The sequence below is a fragment of the Apium graveolens genome, chromosome 3 (genome assembly GCF_009905375.1).
Source record: "Apium graveolens cultivar Ventura chromosome 3, ASM990537v1, whole genome shotgun sequence".
Taxonomy (NCBI): domain Eukaryota; kingdom Viridiplantae; phylum Streptophyta; class Magnoliopsida; order Apiales; family Apiaceae; genus Apium; species Apium graveolens.
The window spans coordinates 268,364,389-268,371,243 of record NC_133649.1 but is presented as its reverse complement, the minus strand read 5'-3'; positions in this window follow the sequence as shown (position 1 = coordinate 268,371,243).

Genomic DNA, 6,855 nt, shown 5'->3' with positions numbered 1-6,855 from the left:
ATTCCAACTACAGTAGCACGGCGCGCCCGCGCTGGAATAGCACGCGGCCGCGCAAGGTCGTTTTTACAGAATCCTGATTCTAGTCTGATTTTGAGAGTATGGAAGCCCAGAACGACCAGAAGCCTATATATATCAATAAAAATATGTTTTGGAGAAGAAAGAGGTCTGGGAGAGCAATAAGAAGACCTAGAGAGCACAAGAAGGCTACGGAGAAGAAAACTCTAATTTTCTTTAATATATTGAAACTTGGATGCTCGTTTTCGAATTGTTCTTGAACCCTAGTACTCTTATATTGTTTATTATCATGCTTTCATTGGAAACTTGGTGATGATGAGTTTGGTTATGAACTAATCGTTATCGTTGGGTTCTAACGAATTTATTTACGAATTTCTTTAGTTAATTTGTTTCGATACCTTAGTGTGTGATGATTGATTGATATCCTAGTATTGGTTGTGCTTATTCGTCTTATGTGCGTAGCTAACATATAAGATAGTGTGTTAATCTCTATTGAAGAGAAAGTGAATATAGAGATTTAGAACTTGCCATGCTAGCATAGGTTCATGTGTTATTGTTATGCATGATTCGTAGGTAATATTAACCATCTTACTTGCCCTATGTAATCACGATAGATAACTTGCGCATTAAACCGTTATGTTTTCAATTCTTATAGACATATAAGGACTAAGCATAATTGTTGTCTATTCAACTTCTATCACTTTTGTGGATGCTTGGTAGTAGGGTATTCGTACAACGAAAGTTGGTGTTTACTAGTTTCATGTTATCTGATTAGTGTCATCATCACCATTACATGCTAAGGTTAAGAATAAAAAGGCTATTGAATGAAGTATTTAATGAAGTTAGGATCCCATGTTTTTCATATATAGTAATTCAACCTCAATTCTCTTAGTCAATGTTATTCAGTATAATCTCTTAGTTTAATTAAAACCCACTTTGTTATTTGTCTTAGCGTTGAGCGATAACCACACATTGCTGCACAGGTACATAGATTGAACTTAACCTAAACCAGTCTCTGTGGGAACGAATCTTATTTATATCTTATACTACTTGCGAACACGTATATTTGCATGTAATTTTAGCGCGTATTTTCGCCCTAACATTTTACCACCCTCTGATACCACTTTATACTTGTCAATTTTGGTCCACATTTTGGCTCTAATAAGCCATGTTAGTCACTTCCCCCATATTAGGGTCACTTTGCACCATATAAGAGTCACTTGCCACTATATATTGGAATAATTAACATGTTAATATGATATACATCTAATTTGACATCATGTTAGCACCTTTTGATACCACTTTATCGCATTTAATTTTGGGGTACATTTTGGCTCTAATCAACCACATAAGTCACTTCCCACCATATTAGAGTCACTATGCACCCTATAAGAGTAACTTTTCGCCAAATATTGACGTAATTATCAAGTTAACATCATACATCTAACTTGGCAACATTTTAGCACCATTTGATACCACTTTATACGAGTCAATTTTAGTCTGCATTTTGGCTCTAATCAACCATGTAAGTCACTTCCCACTATATTAGAGTCACTTTGTACCCCTAAGAGTAAATTTCCACAATGTATTATTACAATTAACATGTCAAAATCATATACATCCAATTTGGCATCATTTTAGGACCCTCTGATAGCACTTTATACTTGTCAATTTTGGTCCAAATTTTGGGTTTAATTAACCATAATAGTCAATCCCCACCATATTAGAATCACTTTTCACCCTATAGGAGTAACTTTCCACCATATATTGGCACAATTAATATGTTAACATAACATACATCTGATTTGGCATCGTTTTAGAACCTTTTGATACCACTTTATCCGAGTAAATTTTGGGGTACATTTTGGCTCTAATCAACCATGTAAGTCATTTCCCACTATATTAGAGTCAATTTGCACCCTGTAAGTGTAACTTGCCACAATACATTGGCATAATTAACATGTTAACATCATATACACCTAATTTCGCATCGTTTTAGCACCTTTTGATACCACTTTATCGAAGTTAATTTTGGGGTATATTTTGGCTCTAATCAACCACATAAGTCACTTCCCACCATATTAGAGTCACTATGCACCCTATAAGAGTAACTTTCCGCCAAATATTGACATAATTAGCAAGTTAACATCATACATCTAATTTGGCATCATTTTAGCACCATCTGATACCACTTTATATGAGTCAATTTTAGGCTACATTTTGGCTCTAATCAACAATCTAAGTCACTTCCCCCTATATTAGAGTCACTTTACACCCTATAAGAGTAAATTTCCACCATGTATTATTACAATTAACATGTTAAAATCATATACATCCAATTTGGCATCATTTTAGGACCCTCTAATACCACTTTATACTTGTCAATTTTGGTCCAAATTTTGGCTTTAATCAACCATAATAGTCAATCCCACCATATTAAATTCACTTTTCGCCCCATAGGAGTAACTTTCCACCATATATTGGTACAATTAATATGTTAACATAATATACATCTGATTTGGCATCGTTTTAGAACCTTTTGAAACCACTTTATCCGAGTAAATTTTGGGGTACATATTGGCTCTAATCAACCATGTTATTCACTTCCCACCATATTAGAATCACTTTTCACCCTAGAAGAGTAACTTTCCACTATATATTGGTATAATTGACATGTTAACATAATATACATCTAATTTGGCATCGTTTTAGCACCTTTTGATACCACTTCATCCGAGTCAATTTTGGGGTACATTTTAGCTCTAATCAACCACGTAAGTCACTTCCCACCTTATTATAGTTAGTTTCACTCTATAAATGTAACTTGCCACCATATAGTGGCATAATTAACATGTTAACATAATATTCATTTAATTTGGCCTTGTTTTAGCACCCTATGATACCACTTTATACGAGTCAATTTTGGACTGTTATTTAGATTTAATCAACCATGTAAGTCGCTTCCCACCATATTAGAGTCACGTTGCACCCTATAAGAGTAAATTACCACCATATATTGTAATAATTAACACATTAAAATCATATACATCCAATTTGGCCTCATTTTAGCACCCTCTGATACCACTTTATACTTATCAAATTTGGTCCACAGTGTGACTCAAATCAACCACGTAAGTCATTTCCCGCCATATTAAAGTCACTTTGCACCCTGTAAGAGTAATATGCCGCCATATATTGGTACAATTAACATGTTAACATAATATACATATAATTTTGCGTCGTTTAGCACCTTTTGTTACCACTTTATTCGAGTCAATTCTGGGGTACATTTTGGCTCTAATCAACCACGTAAGTCACTTCCCAACTTATTAGAGTCACTTTACACTCTATACGGGTAACTTGCCACCATATATTGGCATAATTAACATGTTAACATAATATTTATCCAATTTGGCCTTTTTTAGCACCCTATGATACCACTTTATACGAGTCAATTTTGGGCTGCATTTTGGCTCTAATCAACCATGTAAATCATTTCCAACCATATTAGAGTCACTTTGCACCCTATACGAGTAAATTTCCACCATATATTGGTACAATTAACATGTTAAAACCATATACATCCAATTTGGCATCGTTTTAGCACCCTCTAATACCACTTTACACTTGTCAATTTTGGTCCATATTTTGGCTCTAATAAACCATGTTAGTCACTTCCCCCCATATTAGAGTCAATTTGCACCATATAAGAGTCACTTGCCACTATATATATTGGAATAATTAACATGTTAATATGATATACATCTAATTTGACATCATTTTAGCACCTTTTGATACCACTTTATTGGATTCAATTTTGGGGTACATTTTGGCTCTAATCAACCACGTAAGTCACTTCCCACCATATTAGAGTCACTATGCACCCTATAAGAGTAACTTTCCGCAAATATTGACATAATTAGCATGTTAACATCATACATCTAATTTGGCATCATTTTAGCACCATTTCATATCACTTTATACGAGCCAATTTTATGCTGCATTTTTGGCTCTAATCAATCATGTAAGTCACTTCCCACTATATTAGAGTCACTTTGCACCCTATAACAGTAAATTACCACCATGCATTATTATAATTAATATGTTAAAATCATATACAATCCAACTTGGCATTATTTTAGGACCCTCTGATACCACTTTATACTTATCAGTTTTGGTCCAAATTTTGTCTTTAATCAACCATAATAGTCAATCCCCACCATATTAGATCACTTTTTACCCTATAGGAGTACGTTTACACCATATATTGGTACAATTAAAATGTTAACATAATATACTTCTAATTTGGCATCGTTTTAGCATCTTTTGATACCACTTTATCCGAGTCAATTTTGGGGTATATTTTGGCTCTAATCAACCACGTAAGTTATTTCCCACTATATTAGAGTCAATTTGAACCCTGTAATTGTAACTTGCCACAATATATTGGCATAATTAACATATTAACATCATATACATCTAATTTTGCATCATTTTAGCACCTTTTCATACCACTTTATACGAGTCAATTTTGGGTTTCATTTTGGCTCTAATCAACCATGTAAGTCACTTCCCACCCTATTAGAGTAACTTTACACCCTACAAGAGTAACTTGCCACCATATATTGCTACAATTAATATGTTAAAATGATATACATCTAATTTGGCATTAATTTAGGACCCTTTGATACCACTTTCTACTTTTCAATTTTGGTCTACATTTTGGCTCTAATAAACAATGTTAGTCACTTGCCACCATATTAGAATCACTTTGCACCCTATAAGAGTAACTTTATATCATATATTGGTATAATTAACATGTTAACATAATATACATCTAATTTAGCATCATTTTAACACCTTTTGAAACCACTTTATCCGAGCAATTTAAGGGTACATTTTAGCTCTACTTAACCACGTAAGTCACTTCCCACCTTATTAGAGTCACTTTGCACTCTATAAGTGTAACTTTCCACCATATAGTGGCATAATTAACATGTTTTAACATAATATTTATCCAATTTGGCCATGTTTTAGCACCCTATGAAACCACTTTATACGAGTCAATTTTGGACTGCATTTTGGATTTAATCAACCATGTAAGTCGCTTCCCACCGTATTAGAGTCACGTTGCACCCTATAACCGTAAATTGCCACCATATATTAAAATAATTAACACATTAAAATCATATACTTCCACTTTGGCCTCGTTTTAGCACCCTCTGATACCACTTAATACTTGTCAATTTTGGTCCACAGTTTGGCTCTAATCAACCACGTAAGTCACTTCCCGCCGTATTAGAGTCATTTTGCACCCTATAAGAGTAACGTGTGGCCATATATTGGTACAATTAACATGTTAACGTAATATACCTCTAATTCGACATCGTTTTTATCAGTGTTTGTGCCCTAGAGACAATACTATGATGTTTTAGTTTAAGACATTGGGCTTATTAATGTTTATGTTCAATCAATTTTTCTCTTTAAATTTTATTAATTCTTAATTTACTACGATATAAATGTTAGGTTAATAAATGTCCTTGGAATATGATATGCAATCCTATATCTCTAAGTACGAGACATAGAAATGAGATTATGAGAATAGTATCAATATTCCTAAAGGTCCCAAGTCGAGTATTATTATTAAGGGACAATAATAATGCATTAATACTGGTGTGTTTGTTGACTGATGATCACATCTCATTGATCATAGGTATAGTGATACTAAAGTAAAAAACACAGGCAAATGTATATGTACATGGTGCTGGACAGACGCAATGTGACATTCTACATGTCTGTTGTGTTATAAGTAATTTTCACAGTGATAATGATGTAATGGTCCTTAGACCTGAAGTCATTATATTTCTATACGAGAATTAATATACATTGATTCCATTAAAAGTTATCCTTGACCAGGTAATGATAAAAGTGGACATTGGGTATATTATGAATCGTATGAGAAATATGAATGATCTAGATGGGATTTAACCCTCCTATTTTAGGAGTGATATTATTGGCCTCTTGTTTGAGCTAGACTATGAAATGTGTGGCCACGCTGAAATGTTGATTTGATATGATAGTCTACTCATTGATCAAGGAAACTTGGATTAAACTATGATGAAGATGATACATTACAAATCTATAATATATGGTTAAAGGGATTATATTACATTATACATTATTCACAAAAGGTTTAATCGATCACCGATTCAATTATTATTACTTGGGTAACAATGATGTATTACTAGATGTCGCTCATTGTTTACCATTTTAAATTAGATTTAAAATTCGTTGCCAACATAATAATAACCTATAGGGTCACACACTAAGAATGCTTGAAGGATTCTTTAATTTAAATTGGATTTAAATTATATTAAAGTAATTCAATTTATTTATAATATTAATTAAGTATGACTTAATTAATTAGATAAATATTGATATTCGAATTTACTAATATTAATTATGAAATTTATTTGTTAAATAATTAAGTGAGACTTATTTATAATACAAATAGGAATTTCAAACTAATAATAACTCCTATAGTTAAAAGTTATAATTCGTTTTACTACTCTCGATACAATATCTCTTGTATGGTTGATTTTGTAAGCAAGACTTTTACTAAAACCCTAGCCACCAAGAGAGACGATGGAGAGAGAAAGAAGAAACGGGTTTGTGCTAGTACACATCCAATCCTTGAGTTCAAGCATTCGTGTGGATACCGATAGAGCGTAGATCGCGAGAACGGGATGCGTGGTGATTGAACAAGCTTTGGATCTCCATTAGACAACCAATTGGTAAAGCTTCTTAAGGTAAACAATCTGATCTACGAATTAAATATAT